This window comes from Callospermophilus lateralis, chromosome 15, assembly GCF_048772815.1.
Source record: "Callospermophilus lateralis isolate mCalLat2 chromosome 15, mCalLat2.hap1, whole genome shotgun sequence".
In the NCBI taxonomy this organism is placed as follows: domain Eukaryota; kingdom Metazoa; phylum Chordata; class Mammalia; order Rodentia; family Sciuridae; genus Callospermophilus; species Callospermophilus lateralis.
The window spans coordinates 44,472,617-44,492,496 of NC_135319.1; the positions used below are offsets into that span (position 1 = coordinate 44,472,617).

The 19,880-nt window shown below is 37.5% G+C and overlaps 1 protein-coding gene across 2 annotated transcripts in view; it reads right to left on the reverse strand.

Annotated features, from left to right (window-relative positions):
* Positions 1–7,347, reverse strand: part of Micu1 (mitochondrial calcium uptake 1) — a 197,754-nt gene extending 190,407 nt beyond the window's left edge. The window contains exon 1 of one of the 2 annotated variants that reach the window (XM_076834763.1): positions 7,246–7,347. The gene's annotated coding sequence lies outside the window, so the exon portion shown is untranslated. Of the gene's footprint in view, positions 1–7,222 lie in introns of both variants that reach the window. The other variant, XM_076834764.1, reaches the window with a different exon arrangement.
* Between the last annotated feature and the right edge of the window lie 12,533 nt (positions 7,348–19,880).

A 19,880-nucleotide genomic window follows, 5' to 3' on the forward strand; every position in this document is an offset into this window, starting at 1 on the left:
GCCTCAAACTCCTAGGCTCAAGGAATATTCCTATCTCAGCCTCCTAAGTGCTAGACTACAGGCATAGATCACCATGCCCCACCTAATTGGATAATTTTTTAAAATATGATTTCCAAATGTAAAAAATGAATTTCATTTCAAAAAGTAAGGAATATGACTGAAATACAAACTTACTATTGAACTATAAAATGCAAATTCATTTATAACGTTCTACAACAGCTGTCAAATAGAATATGCTGCAATGACAGAAATTATATCTATGCTGTTCAATGAAGCAGCCTGTAGCCATACGTGACTACTGAATACCAGAAACATACTAGTGAAATTGAAACAATTTTTAAAAAATTTTAACTGGCTTAAATTTAATTATTCATTCACCTGTTTGTTTCCTCCACTGGACTGTAAGTTCCCTGAAAATGAAATTTATTTTTCATCTCCCCCTCCAGTGCCCCAGTACATATTAGATACTTATGGTAGATATGTGGCATAATGTACAGACCGAATTTCCTAGATATATTCAATAAGTTCTCTAAATACCAAAGAGTGATAAAGGTTACAGAGTACAGACTTAATCTCTTGGACTGTATCCTTATTCGAATTTTTTTTAAAATATTTTTTTAGTTGTAGATGGACACAATATCTTTATTTTATTTATTTATTTTATATGGTGCTGAGGATCGATCTCAGGGCCTCGAACATGCTAGGCAAGCACTCTGCTGCTGAGCCACAACCCCAGACCTCTTATTTGGATTTTTAAAGCAGATGAAAAATTTTATCTATTTATTTATTCATCAAACACATTCTGAGCTCTTCATATGCCACATTGCAGAGTACTGACTCAATTCTCCTAGTAGTAGGCCAGCAAACTACTAGCGTTTATTTCTTAAAAGTAAAAAAAAGATCCAGGGGCTGGGGATGTAGCTCAGTAGATAAAGCTCAGGGTTAGAGCACTTGCCTAAGTGCTCATAAGGCCCCAATTACCAGTAGGAAAAAAACAACTGTTGCTAAACATTTTGAAATTGGGAAAATAATATTACTTAAGGTATCATTTCTGTTGTAGTTATTATTAACAAAAACATGAGAACTTCTACATCCCAGACACTTGGAATACACAAAATAAACTTAATCTTCACAAGACCCCTATGAAACAAACATCATTTCCATTTGCAATGGAGCAAACTCAAGTTCACAGAAATTAGTGTTAAGAAGTGATAAATAAAGAAATAAAAACAACAAAAAGAAACAAAAACAAAACAAATAAATAAAAGAAGTGGGTTTTAGAATATATAGCTATTTAAACTTTAGACTGTGCTGCCAATGTTAGCAATTAAAGTTCAAATGTCCACTGAATTTCTTTTGATCAAAAAGACAATGGAGGGCTGGGGATGTGGCTCAAGCGGTGGCGAGCGCCTGGCATGCGTGCGGCCTGGGTTCGATCCACAGCACCACATACAAACAAAGATGTTATGTCCGCTGATAACTAAAAAATAAATATTAAAAAAATTCTCTCTCTCTCTCTCTCTCTCTCTCTCTCTCTCTCCCTCTTTAAAAAAAAAAAAAAAAAAAAAAGACAATGGAGGGCTGGGGTACAGTGCTCACCTAGCACATGTGAGGCCCTGGGTTCGATCCTCAGCACCAAATAAATAAATAAATAAATAAAAGTATTTTTTTAAAAAAGACAATGGAGTAAACAATATGTTACTTTAATTATATTTTCTCTTAAAATATAATGAACCATCAGAAGAATGCATAATGATAAAAAAAAAACAGACATTAACTATAGCTTTAAAGTTAATACCCAGTGACAACAATTAGTGGCAACAATAGTGATTTTTCTTATAATGTTCAAAATGAAGTGGTGTCTACAAAAACATTTTTATTTACTGTTTATAAATTACTGCATCTCAGTCAAATTTACTTACTGTAATGAAAATACCAATATTCATGGAACTAGGGTTGTAGCTCAGTGATAGAAAGTGTGTTTAGCATACACTAGTCCCTGGGTTCAACATGCAGCACCAAATCCCCCCTCACACACATACACACAAAAGTAATAATAATAATTAATTTTAACCAACTGGCCAAATACACAATATATTTAAAGTTATAAAACCTGAATATTCCAGAGCAAAGATAACTAGACTTACATGTAATGACAAAAAATACACAAAGTGAAAAAGTTTAAATTGAAAGGGTCCTATACATGTAATAACAATACAGTTTACACTGGAAGAGTTGAAATTTCAAGGTCCATAAGTTAATAATAGGCATTTTAAAAGGAAAAAAAAAATCACTACGGAACTGTAGATACAACTGCAAAAGGAAAGCAAGTTCTCTTAAATACAAATACAAGTCAAATACAAGTGTAAGCCAGGTTGAGGCAGGAGAAATGCAAGTTAGAGGTCAACCTGGGCAATTTAACCAAACACTGTCTCAAAAAGAAAAAAGAAAAGGGGGGCCGCTGGAGTTGTGGCTCAGTGGTAGAGTGCTTGCCTAGCATGTGTGAGGCAGTGGGTTTGATTACTAGCACTGCATGTGAAGAAATAAAATAAAGGCCCATTGACAACTAAAAAACATTTAAAAAGAAAATGAAAGGCTGGGCATGTAGCTCACTCAGTACTATTGTACCTACTTACAATGCATAAGGCCCTGAATTCAATCCCCAGTAGAGCAAAAACAAACAAGAAAACCCCAATACATACAAACACCTGTCATTTTTACCTATCCAGCAACCATTCTCCCTTATCCAGGAAATAACACCTCAATTTACACTTGGAAACTAAATATCCCCCACTTCTAATTCATGTGATTTGAAACCATGTTTCCCATTTCCCTAATCCACAGTGGAAATAAAATTGAAACCTGGTCACACAAAGCATTCCACCACCTGCCGGCAGGAAATGGCCTTCAGGATGACTGAAGACCCAAGTCAGGCCATGTGTAAGACTACCAGACAGAAGTTTGTTAGAACAGCAGAGAAAGGGAAGTTCTCTTTCTTCTTTGGTTTCTAATATTGTAAGGTATAAGCCCAGTGCTATTACTACTATCTTTCTCAGGAAGCCTGACTCCATAGTTTCAACTACTTTTCTACAATGATCCCCAGATACACAAAGGGAACTAGTGATCTGCTGCTAAGGAAAAAGATAAATGTGGACTGGGATTGTGGCTCAGTGGTAGAGCGCTTGCCTAGCATGTGTGAGGCACTGGATTTGCTTCTCAGCACCACATATAAATAAATAAAATAAAGGTCCATTGACAACTAAAAAATATATTACAAAAAAGATAAGTGTTTAAATATTATATTTTTCAAATTTAAGACCATACTATTAATTTATTTATTTTGGTTCTGGGAACTGAACCCAGGGGCACTCAATCACTGATCTACATCCCCAGCTCTTTTTATTTTTTATTTTCAGACAGGGTATCACTAAACTGCTGAGGCTGGCTTCAAACTTGGATCCTCCTGCCTCAGCCTCCTGAGTTGCTAGGATTACACACATGCTCCATGACAAGCTTATCAAACTTTGTTTTTATGATAGGAAAAATAAAACATTTAAAGCATATTGTCCCACTGTTTTCTTCTCATATATGCTCAGATATTTATATTTAATAGCTTAAAAGCATTAACAGCCACACAGTGGCGCACACCTGCAATCCCAGCAGCTCAGAGGCTGAGGCAGAAGGATTGCAAGTTCAAAGACAGCCTCAGCAATTCAAGGAGGCCCTAAGCAAATTAGCAAGACCCTGTCTCAAAATAAAAAAAAATAAAAAGTGTTGGGAATGTGGATGTGGCTTAGTGGTTAAGTGCCCCTGGATTCAATCCCTGATACCAGGGGCAAAAAAAAAAAGACATTAACAATTTTCTCGGAATTTACTCAAGCAAATAGAACATGCACCTAAAAAGAATCACTTTTTTTTCTTTTGGCACAAAATAAAGCAATTTTCATTTTTAGCAGGAGTGGAGGGTTGTGAGTGGTAAAACTTTTTTTTTTTTTTTTTTAGTTTTCGGCGGACACAACATCTTTGTTTGTGGTGCTGAGGATGGAACCCAGGACGCATGCATGCCAGGCGAGCGTGCTACCGCTTGAGCCACATCCCCAGCCCAGTAAACCTTTTTTTAAAACTTGATTCTTAAAGTCAGGAGCAGTGATGCATACCTGTAATCCCTTAGGGGGCTGGAACAAAAGGATCATGAGTTCCAGGATAGCCTCAGCAACTCAGCGAGGCCCTAAACAACTTAGCAAGACCCTGCCTCACAATAAAAAAATTAAAAAGGGATTGGGAGGGGCTGAGGCTGTAGCTCAGTGGCAGAGCACTTGCCTAGCATGTATGAGGCACTGGGTTTGACCCTTAGCAACACATAAAAATGAAACAAATAAAATAAAGGCATGCTGTTCATCTACAACTACAAAAAAAAGTGGGGGTAAGGATATAGTTCAATGGTAAAGCGCCCCTAAGGTTCAATCCCCAGCACCAAACAACAACAACAATAATAACAATAAAAATAAATAAAATTTGTTCCCAGAGAGACTATTAGAGGAGAAGAAGTACATTGGGGAAAGGAAAGAGCAGGGGACAGTAGTGGAGGAGGGAGGGATATAATCAAAGAATATTAGTTGCACATATAAATATGCCACAATGAAACTCATTATTCTGTATAATTAAAATGCACTAATAAAAATGGCTCCTGACCCAGCTATTCCACTCCTTGGTCTATACCCAAAGGACTTAAAATCAGCTTACTATAGTGACATAGCCACGTCAATGTTTTAGCAGCACAATTTACAATAACTAAACTGTGGAATCAACCTAGATGCTCATCAATAGATGAGGAGATAAAGAAACTGTGGTATATATACACAATGGAATATTACTCAGCATTAAAAGAGAATAAAATTATGGCATTTGCAGGTAAATGAATGGAGGTGGAGAATATCACGTTAAGCTAAGTAAGCCAAACCCAAAAAAACAAGGCCAAATGTTTTCTCTGATTAGTAGATGCTGAACCATACTGGAGGGAGGGCATGGGAAGCCTGGAGGAACTGTAGACTGGGCAAAGGGGAGGGTGGGGAGGAGAGGAGACATGGGGCAGAAAAGATGGTGGAATGAGACAAACATCATTACCCTAGATACATGTATGATTGCATGAATGATGCCACTCCACATCGTGTACAACCAGAGAATTGAAAAGCTGTGCTTCATTTGTACACAATGAACTAAAATGCATTCTTCTGTCATGTATAGCTAAGTTAGGAAAAAAAACCACACCCACAAAAAAATGGCTCTCATATAAAAATGAATATATTAAACAACTCTGGGAAAAATCATTAATATTTAGCAAGTGTTACAGTTATTATAAAAATTGCTCAAGATGTGAAACTAACTTTAAAGTTTAAAATGGGAAAATTACTTTAAATAAGGTTTTATCAATTACATTACTGCAAATATTTATTGTCATTATGTAACCTGTACCTTTGCTCTGGGATATTCAGGTTTTGTAACTTTAAACATATTATGTATTTGGACAATTTGGTAAGTAATTACTGCAGTACTATAATTCTAAATACTGTAAGACCTAAAGAAGCTGGTCAGTTAAGTATTTCTGTCACAATTATTTAACTAAATATTGAATTATGACAGAAATTAAATACTGTTAGTTTTTTCTTAAATACACGAAAATGAATCACAGGATATGCTCTTTGGGAATATATAAAATCCACTCAACAAAGCAGGGAGGGTGGTAGACACCAGTAATCCCTCCTACTTGGGAGACTGAGACAGGAAGATCACTTGAGTCCAGGAGCTGGAAGCCAGCCTGGGCAACAGAGTGAGACTCTATATGCCCCCCCACCAAAAACAGTGTGCTGAATATAGCAACTACTCTATTGAGTATACAGGAAGACAGTTTTAAAAAGCTTTTGTTAGCTTCTATAACTTTTTCTCATTCTCCCCAGGCACACAAGCCATCTTCACTTTTTGTTAATATTATTTGGCATTTTAGGATCCCCAGTAAGGACACTTACATGTCAATAACACTTTCTTGGCATAAAGAGGTGGCCAGAGTGATGTCTTTGAAATGGAAAAGATAATGAAAGATTTATCAAGAGTGGGGGCAAACATAAGCTGGAGGCCACAACTTCTCACAGATAAGTGGCAGTAAGTTCTGAAACTTTTAGGATAAGGCATTCTTCAGCGCTCATTACCTGTCCTCAGAGAACCAGCAGGTTGGTTAATTTGCCATATGGCTCAAAGATCTAAACTCTCCTACAGTTTTCAACTTCAAACCTGTTTAACTCTATGCAAACTCCTAGCACTGCTAAATCACTTCCACACTTGACCCAAAAGGATGCTTTAACACAACAAAAGTGGATCAAAGAAGCCACTGGGGGGGGAAAAAAACGTATGATTAAAAACATCTATTTATAAAAGAACTAGAAGACAATGTCTTTCCTGGATTCCACAAGGAGAATATTTATAATCCCTTAGATAGAAAATGTTTATTCTACTTGTATTTACAATACTTAACAAAGTTTCGGACATCTAAGTGAGAGGTAAAGATTACAGAGATGACAACAGAAAAAAACAGTCCGTCTGAAATCCTCTTTCAACACAGATTGTCAGTAACACCCGGGTCGCTCCCAAAACATCAGTGTACCAGGATGGGGCGGTGAGAAGGAAACCAGAGAAACTGGAGAGTAGGGGGTGGGAGGCGGGCAGAGATGGACACAGAGACAGAACGAGAACTCAAAGGCACTGAAAAAGATAACAGCGAGAAGCCTATACTTTGTTTTGTTCCCTTTAGGCGACGATGATTTTCACTTTTTTCGACTCAATATTAATACATCTCCCCATCAGAGATCCAGCCGTAAACTCCCTCACCCACTTGTGACCACAACCACAAATTCCAGGAGAACCAGTCAAGGCTACCTGTGTCTACCGGGCGCCGCTGAGAGGGACGTCGGCGCCCAAGTGAACCCTGCCTGTGGGAACCCGCACTGGGAGAAGTTCTCCCGGGACAGGAATAAAGGACCGGGTGGGATGAAGGAAAGCGGAGGACGGAAAGCAGGCAGGGCTCAGGACGCCTCTCAGCACCCGGAGCCGAGAGCGTCGGAGCAGCAGTCCCGCCGAAGTCGCCGAAGCCCGAGGGGCTAGCCCCGCAGCGCGGGTCCCTAAAAGCCGTTCCGCCACCCTCTTCGCCTTCCCTAAAAGGCTGTCTCCTTACCCGCCTCAGAGTCCTAGACTCACCCGTCTACACTCGAGCTTTGGCAGCTCCAGGGTCAAAAGCCGCCCACCTCTAGCAACCATAGAGACTGAGAACCAGAGAAGCCGCTCGTTCCACCGCCCACACTCACGTGACTCCCGTAGCCGCTGGGCCTGTCGGGATCTCGGCGAAATGAGTGGGCGGGGAAAGCAGAGGAAAAGGGGAGGGTAGAGAGGAGGCGGGGAAGTAACTCGCTCCGCCCCGCTCTCGGACCCCGCCACCTCATCGTTTAGGCGGGAAAGCGGGCTGCAGCCCAGAAGCCCTTGATTATTTCTTCCGGTTTTCCCCTCCCGTACGGGGTCTAGGAGTCTGATAAGGAATGAATTGGGAGTTCTCATTTTCGCGTTGGTTGGGCAAAAAGGAGCCTGTGATAAAAGCTGGGCCACAGGGAGGTGGAAGTTGGTTCTTTCCAACAGCCTTTATTTTTAAGCTTCGGGTAAAATGTACCTATTTCATGATCTTGAAGTTTTTTTTTTTTCTTTTTATTTAGAAACCTCGCCACTTCCTTTACTGAATGAATTGTTAAAGTGTTTTATTTGCAAACTAATATTATCGCAGAATTTAGTCCCTACGCTTCTAATAACATGTTCTTCTCCCTAAGAAAGTGTTTCTGTCGGAAATGGAATGAGGAATAATCCTCTCTCCTGCTATGGAAATAAAATGAAAATATTATGATCATACCAGAGAACTTTTAAGTTTCAAAAAATAAATAAATAAATAAACTGTTCTGTTTAGCAGAGCTGTAGAATACCATCGAGCCCGGCACAGAAGAAGGAGAAAGGAAGAAAACCAAGAAAGAGGAAAAAGAAACAAAAGGCAACAACCTTAGAAACAAAAGATGACAGACAAAACTATCACTGATTTGCATTCGTGAAGTAAGCAAAATCAAATATATTCTTCATTTCTCCTTAAAGGTCCCTCTCTCCCTAGTAACCTAAGAAAAAGAAGTTACCTTGTTCACAGCATTCACCTACAACCCAATATTGGTTTACAACCAACCTCAGGGGTAGATATTATTTTTATTCATTTACAAGTGGGTAAGCAAGCTACGATTCTTAGGGAATTCTGTAAATGCTGTAGCTAGGTATACATGATCTGAAAGACATTGAGGTCTGGATTCTACAATATTCTTCAATCTGTTTTCCTTGGATCTACCCTTCAAAGTAGTTAAGAATTTGCTTCCCAGCTATCAAAATGTATCTTTAATCTCTTTCCATTTAGATCCTGTTCTCTGTTAAGTGAGAAATCTGATAAAGAAAGTCCTTTCCATATATTAATAGACACCTAGCATGTTATCCTTCTCAGGTAGCATGCCCATTAACTCTGATGAAGGGAATTTCAAGTTGTGTCACAAATTACTATAGAACACTTTGGAAACTCATGAAACCTTAAACAGTAACTAAATTAATTTTCTCAGAGCAAGGAAAAGAAGAAAGTTAAATCATGACTATATGGTGAACAAAAGCAATTTTCAAGAATTGGTGAAATTCAATACTAATTTTAGGCACTACTTTTCTATATAAACTAAAGTAACTAGTTGAACTAATTATTAAATAACATGTAAAAACAAATCACTAGTTCTCCAGCTTTTGGTCTCAGAATCCCTTTAGGACTTGCCATGCCTGGTGGCACACACCTGTAATACCAGCAGCTCCAGAAGATGATGCAAGAAAATAGCAAGTTCAAGACCAGCCTCAGCAATTTAACAAGGCTCCAAGCTACTTACTGAGACCCTGTCTCAAGACAAAAAATAACAAGGGCTGGGGATGTAGCTCAGTGGTAAAGCACTCTTGGGTTTAATCCCTAGTACCAAAAAAAAAAAAAATATATATATATATATATTGAGGACTCCAAATACGTTTGTTTATGTGTTATACTTTACCATATTAAAAATTAAAATTAAAATTACTAATATTTTTAATTTTAAAATAATAATCCATTATATATTGATATAACATTTTTATGAAAAATAACTTTTTAAAAAACAGCATGGTTTTATACTCTTACAAAATTTTTTAATGATTGGCTTAATAGGATATAATTAATTGTCTTTTCTGCATTAATTTTTGCACTCTTACACATTAATCTCAAGATAAAATGAGAGTGATAAAGGCAAATAAGAGTGTACTATTAGAACAGTCTTGACCTCTCAGATCACCAGAAAGGGCTTCAGGAGAACCTCTCCCTAGGAGTTCTCCAGCCACACTTTCAGACTCACTGTTTTAAACCATACAAATGCTAGCTGCTGTTGTAATTTTAGAAGAAAGAGGAACAAGACAGAGATAATTTATAGATTAGACCAATCTCATAAATGTTAGTATTTTTCTTCATTACTCAAGAACATAGAAGTTAGCAGAATTCAGAATCAGGACTTAAACATAACCACATTCTACATTAGAAATCAGTTCACTAATTCAATATAGTCTTTCAGGATGTATGCAAGGTGGTTTTCTGATATGTGAGTGTATAATGTCACTAGCCAAGATTTATATCCTCTGTACAAACTAACAAAACTCCTCTGGTGACCAATAAAAATTGAAGTTAAAATTCTCTTCAAGTATATTGAGTGCCTACTGAATGTAAGGCTCATAACAGGTACTGGGCTTGTGAAAATTTATGAACTCTTGGGCAACTTGTATATAGTCTTCCCTCAGTATCCCTTAGAGGGATCCAGAAATCTGTAGATTTTACATTATTATATCCATGAAGTAATACTACAAATTTTATATTATTATATGTAACATGAATATTCTCCCATATGCCTTAAACATCTCCATAATACTTAATACAATTTAAATGCTATATACATAGTTGTTATACTATATTATTTAGGGAATAATGAAAAAAAAACTATACGTGTTCAGTATAGACACAATTTTTTTATGAATATTTGTACTCCTTGGTTGGTTGAATCTGCAGACGTGGAACCCACAGATACAGAGTGCTGACTGTTATAATGAGACTTCCATTCAGAATAAACATACTTTTTTGCCAAGTCTAATAATTTCCAAACCAGTTTCATGATCAAATGCCTCAGAATTATCTGAGGAAATTTTTTTAAATATTTTTTTTATTTGTAGATAGATATAATATGTTTATTTATTCATTTTTATGTGGTGCTGAGGATTGAACCCAGTGCCTCACACATGCAAGGCAGGTGCTCTATCACTGAGCCCCCACCCCAGCCCCATGGGGAAATTTTTAAAATAGATTCCTGCATCACAAGATATTCTGTTTCAGTAAAAAAAAAAGATGATATTCAGGAATCTGGATTTTTAAGTCCCAGGTGATTCCCATGCAATGATGGAATTGGGAATAAATACTAAATACTGTATGTGGAACAAAGAAATGGATTTGGTCTTTGCCCCCAGTATTAGTTTCACCTTCAGTATTTTAAATGTGTTTGAGTTGACAGAATGTTATCAAGAAACAGAGTATTTTATTTCATTCAGTTAAAACAGAAATCAATGTACTTATTTCAGACATTTTCTAGGTGATTTATCTTTATCACATACATAAAATAATACTGTGAGGTGTTAACCACACAGCAATCTCCAGTAATCACTATACTGTAAAAAGTAAAATCACTATTCGCAATAGGCATCTGATTGCATGAAGTATAATTTCATAAAGCTTTGATTCAATTTCTTTAAAAAATGAATTCAATAAGATGTTTCATGTTTCATTATATTTATCTTCAAGATTCTATAGATTGTAGAATTTCAAACCCTATGCAATCACTAGGCATGGTGGAGTATGCCAGTAAGCTCAATGACTGGGAGCCCGATGCAGGATCACAAGTTCAAAGCCAGACTCAGCATCTTAGCAAGGACCTAAGCAACTCAGTGAGACTCTGTCTCCAGATAAAATATTAAAAAGGTCTGGGGATGTGACTCAGTGTTTAAGTGCCCCTGGGTTCAGTTCCCAGTAACCCCCTCAAAAAAAAAAAAAACAGATATTATATTCCAGTAGATCTAGACACTTAGAATCCAAGGTTGCTGTTGCAGAGAATACTCATTTCTAATAATTGTTATAAGAATTAATTGTATTCAAGTAAATAAGAAAACCACCCCCCATAAAACCCCCAGACAAATATTTTGTTTCATTTTATCACAAAGGAAATGGGGGATAACTGGTAAATCAGATATAAATGTTCATTTAAAGAATTTTAAAGAGACTAACTTCAAAATTAAAGAATTCCCTTCCCAGATTTTGATTTCTAAATACATTTCTCCACAAAAATGAACCAGGGCTTCTTGGAGGGAATGACTGATTTAAGAACTAGGGTAGAAAGCTACAAGATGATCTGGAACATTTTGTGCCAGAAAGTACGGATGCGTCCAGGAAATTAAAAGGGGGCATGTCAAAAGGAGCCAGCCTGAAGGACTTCTCACTGACCAAATCTGGGATAATTGGGATATCAGAAATAAGAACATTAATAAATTATAACCCACTGAATAAAATAAGAATCCATGAGTGAAAATATGCAAATGTGAGAAAGTGAGCAAGAGGGGAAAGGGGAAAGTTGTTTTCCTTAAATTAAATTCCCACTGATAAGTTCAAGGAGAGTGGTGGAGTTAGAAAATCACTATTTTGCAACAATCATAGTAAAGGTTGAACAACCATCATTAATGGATATTAAATCAGGGAGAGGTAAAGTTTTATGAGAAGCAGGGTATTGATAACTGACTTGATAACTAATGTCAATATATAATCCTGAATTTAAACCCATGCCAAAGGGGGACATGCCCTGAAAGATTTGATTGGAACAATTGACAAAACTGGATTGGTGATCATAGATTAGATAAAAAGAGGCCCTACATTTGATGACTGTATAGTGATTATATAAAAGGAATATCTTTTCCCCCAGTAAACTAACACTGAGTATAAAGAGGTAAGGGGCATGATGTATGAAGCCTATTCTCAAAAGGATAAAAATAAATAAATAAAATATCTAAGCCAGGCTCTACAGAGGGGCTCAGGTCCAGGAAGCAGATTCAGGGTCCCTGTGGGTGGAAGAAGATGCAAAATGCAGTTAGGATACTAGACATGCTTTGTTCAGAAGTGGCAACAGCCTCCAACCTCCAGCTTCAGCTTTAGCCCCCCAGTTCGTTCCAGTTAGCTGCCACCCCCACCCCCACTCCCCCATCAGTTTAATTTTTCCCCAGTCTTCTCCATATGCAGGCCAAACAAAGAAGCACACTGCCAACAGGTTACATAAGTGGGCACATGCACACAATCAAATATTCATGACCTTCAATACATACACTGAATCAGAGTGTTTCTGACTTTGACTACAGACTGACCATATCATAGCCAATTCGTGGCCTTGGGTATATACTATAAACATAACATAGCTGCCTGGAAGCCTCCCCCCAGGGAGCCTAACTATAGCTACTTGGGGCCTGCTCCAACACAGGCATAGTGGTGTACAGCTATAATCCCAGCAATTTAGAAGCCTGAGGCAGGAGGATTGCAGCTTGTGCAATTTATTAATTTATTTATTCTTATTTATTTATTTTTATGTAGTGCTGAGGATCGAACCCAGTGCCTCACATGTGCAAGGCAGGCGCTCTACCACTGAGCCACAGCCTCAGCCCTTTATTTATTTTTTAATAAGACATATTAATATCTTTGTTTATTTTTATGTGGTGCTGAGGATCGAACCCAGTGCCTTTCACGTGCTAGGCAACTGATCTACCATTGAGCCCTAGCCCCAGCCCCTTATTTATTTTTTTAATATTTACGTTTTTAGATGTAGTTGGACACAATGCCTTTATTTTACTTACTTATTTTTATGTGGTGCTGAGGATCAGACCCAGGGCCTTGCACGTGCTAGGAGAGCTCTCCACCACTGAGCCACAACCCCAGCCCACACCTGTGTAATTTATTGAAACCCTGCCTAAAGATAATAAAATAGGGATGGGGTTGCAGCTCAGTGGTAGTGCACTTGCCTTGAATGTGTGAGGCACTGGGTTCTATCCTCAGCACCACATAAAAGCAAATAAATAAAATAAAGATATTGTGTCCAAATACAACTAAAAAAATTATAAAAAATAAAAATAAAAAGGACCAGGGATGTAGTTCAGTGGTAAAGTGCCCATGGTTCAATCCCCAGCAACAAAACAACCAAAAAAAAAAAAAAGAAAGAAAGAGAAGGAGAGAGAATGATAAAGCAAATGCATCAAAATGTTAGTGGTGAATCTGAATAAGTTATATTCAGAAATTCTTCATACTATTGCAATTTTTCTGAAAATTTGTTTCCATAAAGAAAAACAAGTCCCCCAATTTCTCTTATACTTCATTACAAATGGGATAGAGCATTCAGCATCAATTTTTATTTTTAATCTTTTATTTCCTCTTTTATTATTAGAATGAGGTAGTACTTGTCTTTTACAACTTTAGTTGATTATTTAAGTTAATTGAAAAGCAGTATTTTCAAACAGCCAAAAAGTTTACTGGTTCCAGTTCAGGAACTTTTCACATTTGCAAGTAAAGTTTCATTCTAGAAGTTTTTAAAAATTCACTAATTGAGCCAGTTATATAGATGAATCAAAGTTAAACAAGAGAGAAATAGTAAATTTAATATATTTGTTCTAGTAATTGGATTTTCAGTCTTCTATTAGCATCATCTAGAACTTCCTGTAAAATAATTGCTATAAACTCAGTGGTAGAATATTTGCCTAGCATGTATGAGGCCCTGGGTTTAATCCCCAGTACCGCAAAAAATAAAAAGTGAAATGATTGTTATCAGTTTTTCCCTATTTTAACTTTTAGCTTATCTCATAATTTTAAAAATTATTTTTATTACAAAAGTATACACATTCTAAAATTCAAATAATTGAGAAGCACTTGAAATTTAAAAAAAAATCTTCTTTAAAACTGCCCACAAAGATAACCACAGTTAATTTTAGTATACTTCTAGACTTTATTCCATGCTTATGATGTGTATCTGTATATGTACATTTTTAAAAACTGGAGATAATTCTATACAATAGGGGGTTTTGTTTCTTATTTAACAGATACATCTTTGTTAATTTAATTTTATTTTATCAAACCTGCCAGGCATAATGGCATATGCCTGTAATCCCAGGAACTTGAGAGGCTTAGGCAGAGGATCACAAGTTCTTGACTGGTCTGGCCAATTAAGCAGGACTCAGTCTCAAAATAAAAAATTAACAGGGATTGGGATGTAACTCAGTGGTAAATAATCCCTAAATTCAATCTCCAGTACCCTAAATTAATAAATGAATAAAATTTTAAAATAAAATAAATTAAAATTTAAAAAATACAAAGTGAGAAACTGATGTGGACCATAGCAACAACCTAACAGAGTGAAACAGGGAAGATACCTGAAATACCAAGCGACCCTCCCAGTAGTTCGGTGATTGATAACATGATTAGCATATACAGTCAGCATATACACTCTTGCAACCCCTCACAGCCTAAACCAATCAGTTCAAATGTATCCACCTCTTGAACTCACCAATCACCCTTACCTGATTTGTTCCCACCAAGGAATGTGCTAATCAATATTAAGAGTTGTTTATTTTCCGGATTGTATACTTTGTCATTATCTCCTATTACCCCTGCATCTCTACCTCTCACACTTCTCTACCCCAAATGTGGGTTCCTTCTACCTGGAAAGTCTATTATATATCCACATGACTAAATCCCTGGTTTTAGCTGAAATAAATGTCACAATGAAGTCTACCCTAATTGTCCTATTTGAAATACATACTTTGTCTCTCCACCTACAGCAATTTTAATTCTTTCCCTAATTAACCTTTTCCTTTCTTCTTTCCTTTCTTCATTTTTTCTTCCTTCCTTCCTCCCTCCCTCCACCCCTCTCTTTCTTTCTTTCTTTCTACAGACAGCGGTAGGAATGACAGGAATCTTGTTAAGTTGCCCAGGCTAGCCTTGAACTTGCAATCCTCCGGCCTCAGTCTTCTGAGTAGCAGCAATTATATGCATGCACTACCACACCCAGCCCTCAGGAAAATTTTTCTTTTTGCCCAATCTTTACTGCCTTCTAATAAATTACAACAGTTTTTTTTTTTTTTAATTATCTTCCTCTGCTAGAATGAAGACTTCATGAAAGTGACTCCATACCTTTTACTCAAAGCAGGTATTCTCTATATATTTATTGTGAATGAATATATTTTCTCTTAAAAATGCTAAAACTTGCTGGGTGCAGCAAGTTTTAATTAACAAATTTTAATTAAGTTTTTAAGTTAATCCCAGCGGCTCAGGAGGCTGAGGCAGGAGGATCATGAGTTCAAAGTCAGCCTCAGCAATAGTGAGGCACTAAAGCACCTCAATGAGACCCTGTCTCTAAATAAAATACAAAATAGGACTGGGGATGTGGCTTAGTGGTTGAGTGCCCTTGAGTTCAATTCCTAGTATTAAAAAAAAAAAAAAAAAAAAAAAGCTAAAACTCTTCAGAAAAGCTATTCTTTCCAAATTTTGTCCCTCTTAGCGTCCCCTATCTTTTTGTTCCATTCTCTACCATTTGTTTTCTTCGTCTACTTTATAGTTCTCACCCACAGACTTACTTTTGTCAAAGGAAATCAGGATGTTGAAACTCCAAACCTCAGTTCTTGTATTTTGACAAAAGAAAATTTAAAGTCAGACACCAAAAGTAATGCAAGAGAACTTTATTATAGATGAAAGTAAAGTAAAATCAAAGTGAGGCTTAAGCAGAGAGCACTCTCAAGACAGAGAGTGGGTCATCTCTGAGCAGAGAATGACAAAGGAGACAATACTGACTCCAAATTCATTACTATTTGATGTTTACCTGGAAAACTCAGAAACACCTTCTGTTCTCTTGGCCAATTAGGTGTTTAATTCCTCCTTCCGGTCAGGTTTTTTACCTTAGTTGGTCCTCTCTGGAACTATCATGGTGGCCCCCCTATTTAGGGGGGTCTTCATCTACAAGTGAATCCCATGTTAATGTGGGCACTTGGGTGAGTAGCCAATCAGAAGTTACCTTAGTGTGCCTGAACTACTAAAGGAATCTTCCTTCCCAGACAGAGACACCTATAGCTATAACTCCTAGCTTTACATCAACCTCAATGGATCCTGTCAAGAGTTAGTCCCATTAATCCTTTTATTTTATTTATTTATTTATTTTTAAATTTACAGATGACAGCAGAATGCATTACAATTCTTTTTTTAAAATTATTTTTGAGTTGTAGGTGGACACAATATCTTTATTTCATTTTCATGTGGTGCTGAGGATCAAACCCAGTGCCTCATGGATGCTAGGCGAGCGCTCTACCACTGAGCCTCAACCCCAGCCCCACAATTTTTATTACACATATAGAGCACAATTGTTCATATCTCTGGTTGTATACAAAGTATATTCACACCAATTTGTGTCTTCATACATGTACTTTGAATAATAATGTCCATCACATTCCACCGTCATTTCTAACCCCTGCCCCCTCCCATCCCTTCCCACCCCTCTGCCCTATCTAGAGTTTGTCTATTCCTCCCATGCTCCCCCTCCCTACCCCACTATGAATCAGCCTCCTTATATCAGAGAAAACATTCAGCATTTCTTTTTGGGGGGATTGGCTAACTCCACTTAGCATTATCTTCTCCAACTCCATCCATTTACCTGAAAATGCCATGATTTTATTCAAATCTAAAGCTTAATTTTTCCAGGTATCCCACTTGAATCAAAGTGTGAAATATGATATATCAAGAACTATGTAATGTTTTGAACAACCAACAATAAAAATTAATTTAAAAAAAAAAGATTTTTGGCTGGCATCCATGTTCTTTCAGAGCTTGGTATATGTTGTTCCACAGTCTCCTTGAGTGTCTGGGTTGAAAAATCTGCTGAGATACGAATTGGTTTCCCCCTATAATGTAAACTTATTCCTCTCTCTTGGGGCTTTTAAGATTCTATCCTTATTCTGTATGCTAGGCATTTTCATTATACGTGCCTTTGTGTGTTATAATTTTGTACATTTGGTGTCCTGTAAGCCTCTTGTATTTGGTTTTCCAATTCGTTCTTCATGCTTGGGAAATTTTCTGATACTATCTCATTAAAGAGATTGTGCATTCCTTTGGTTTGAAACTCTGTGCCTTTTTCCTCTATCCCAATAACTCTTAGATTTGGTCTTTTGAAGCTGTCCCTTAATTCTTGGATGTTGTGTTCATGGTTTCTTACTATCTTCACTGTGTGATCAACTTTATTTTCCAGATTGTATACTTTGTCATTATCTGACGTTCTTTCTTCCAAGCGATCTAGTCTGTTTGTTATGCTTTCTATTGAGTTTTTTATTTGGTTTATTGTATCCTTCATTTCAAGGATTTCTGACTGACTTTTTCTTCCAGAGTCTCTATCTCTCTCTTGAAGTAATCTTTTGCTACCTGTATTTGCTCTTATCTCATTGTTGGAGTGATCAATTTTTGTCTGTATTTGCTCATTTATGTCATTCTTAATTCACAGATCATTTTAATTATGAACCTTCTGAACGCCTTCTCTGACATTTCATCAACTGCTGTCCAAGGGTTCAGTTATTTTAGTGTCCTTGTTTGTTTGGGGCACTTTCCTCCCTTGTTTTTTCATATTGTCTATGTATCTTCCTTTCATGCAGTGTGGAGCTGAGATATTAGTTTCTAACCTATATTCTTATAGTACCCATGCAATTGTCTGTATCTCACCTTGATGTTGGGCTTCCAGACCCTGCAGATATCCCTCAATGTATGCTACTGCCACTAAAGGTGGTGGCATCGATAGCTGAGATAACTCAAGATAATAGTGGAGGTGCCTCAAGATGGAAGCTATGTCTCACAGAGATGGGGCTGAAAAGGTGGGCCTCATGCTCTCTTTGGGATGCCTGCTCTGAGATGCAGCTGCTTCTAGGCCCTGTCTGTTGTCAAAAAGGTAGGGGCTACTGCGTGGGGAAGGCTATGGCAATGACTGCAGTGTCCCAAGATAATAGTGGGTTAGACTTGGGCTCCCAGGTGGGGGTGGGGGGCGAACTTGGACCTACCCTGGACTTGGGTCCTACAAAAGTCGGTGTGGGCAGATCTGGGCCGGACCTGGGCTCCTGAGGTAGTCTGCTAGTCGAAAGAGGTAGTCCTTTGTCAGAGGCAGGACTTGGGCGGGTGTGTGCCAGGTGTGGGATGAACCTGGGCCTACCGTGAGGCCGGGCCCCATGCAGGCTGGTGTCCTGTTAATCCTTTTCTTTTGACATATTTCTCCATTATCTCCTTTGCTTCTATTTCCTACAAATTAACTACCACACTTTGCTTTCTCAGCCAAAATGAAAGTAGTTTAAATAAGATCCTAAAGTAATTTAAAGAACCTTGTCATATTCATTGCTAGCTACTACCTAACACTTTCATTGATGTGGGGATTCCTTTCACCTCTTTACTGTGGTTCTCCTTGTGTCTGGATTCTGTCTTCATTGTTCTTGATTTTTTTCCTTGCTTTTAAAGGGTATTTCCTTTTTTATCCTTTCATTTCAGTTGGTAGCCTCTTGAGAAAAAATGCAAAGTTTTTGAGATGTAATATGTCTGAAATTGTCTTTAGTTCAGGTGTATGTTTAATTAGTAGTATGATTTGGTATAGAAGTCTTCATTAGAAATACTTTTCCTTGAGGATTTTTAAGATTGCACTACTGTCTTCTAGCTTCCAGCATTGGTCTCAAGAAGTACAATGTAATTTTGATTCTTGATCGTTTATGGGGGGATTATTTGTTTACTTGTTTTTCCCTCTGTAAGTTCTTAGAGGATGGGTAATGCAGCTCAGGGCAAGAGCACACGCCTAGCATACATAAGGCCAGGGGTTTAATCCCCAGCAACACCACACACACACACACACACACACACACACACACACAAACACACGAAGAAAAGGGATTAAAGCTATGATTCCTTGGGTTCTTACACAGCAATAAAACTATTAGGCCTACATAAACCAGAGGTGCTCTAAGGAATCTTAAGTAAAGTTGGCTCCCACTTTCTCCAAGACCTTTTCTTCACTTTCCCCCAAAACCCCTGCTTCTTGCAGGCATGTTGGCACATAACCCAGCTACTATGGAGGATGGGGCAGTTTGATTACAAGTTCAAGGCCAGGCTTTTTTAAAAATTTAAAATTAAAAAAGAAGAAGAAGAAAGGAGCTGCAGATGTAGCTCAGTGGTGGAGGGATCCTGGGTTCAATCCCAGGATTGAACAAACATTAACCTGTGTCCTTCATGTATTCCCACTACAGAACAGGAATTTGTGCCTTTTTGGAAAAATGGTGAACTTTACAAAGGATTATCTGAAATTGCAGTGGCCACTGTAAGCAACTTTCAATTTAGACAGAAATTCTTCAATTTGTAATATCTTCAGGACCTCTCAGAGGCAATGTGATATATTCTCTAGTATGAAGGAACTTTCAAAGACAGAATTACTTACAATAATCTCTCTAGAAGAATATTTGCAGCACATGAATAAAAAATTAAAGGCTACAACTCAGATTGACACTATAGAGCCTTCTGCTAACCCTTCACTGCTCTCTCTCCTCTGGTATTTGATTATTCTACCTCTACTAAACCCTGTGATCTCTCACCCTTTCCATTTGAGCCTCCTCAATACCAGCTTCCCCTAAAAATT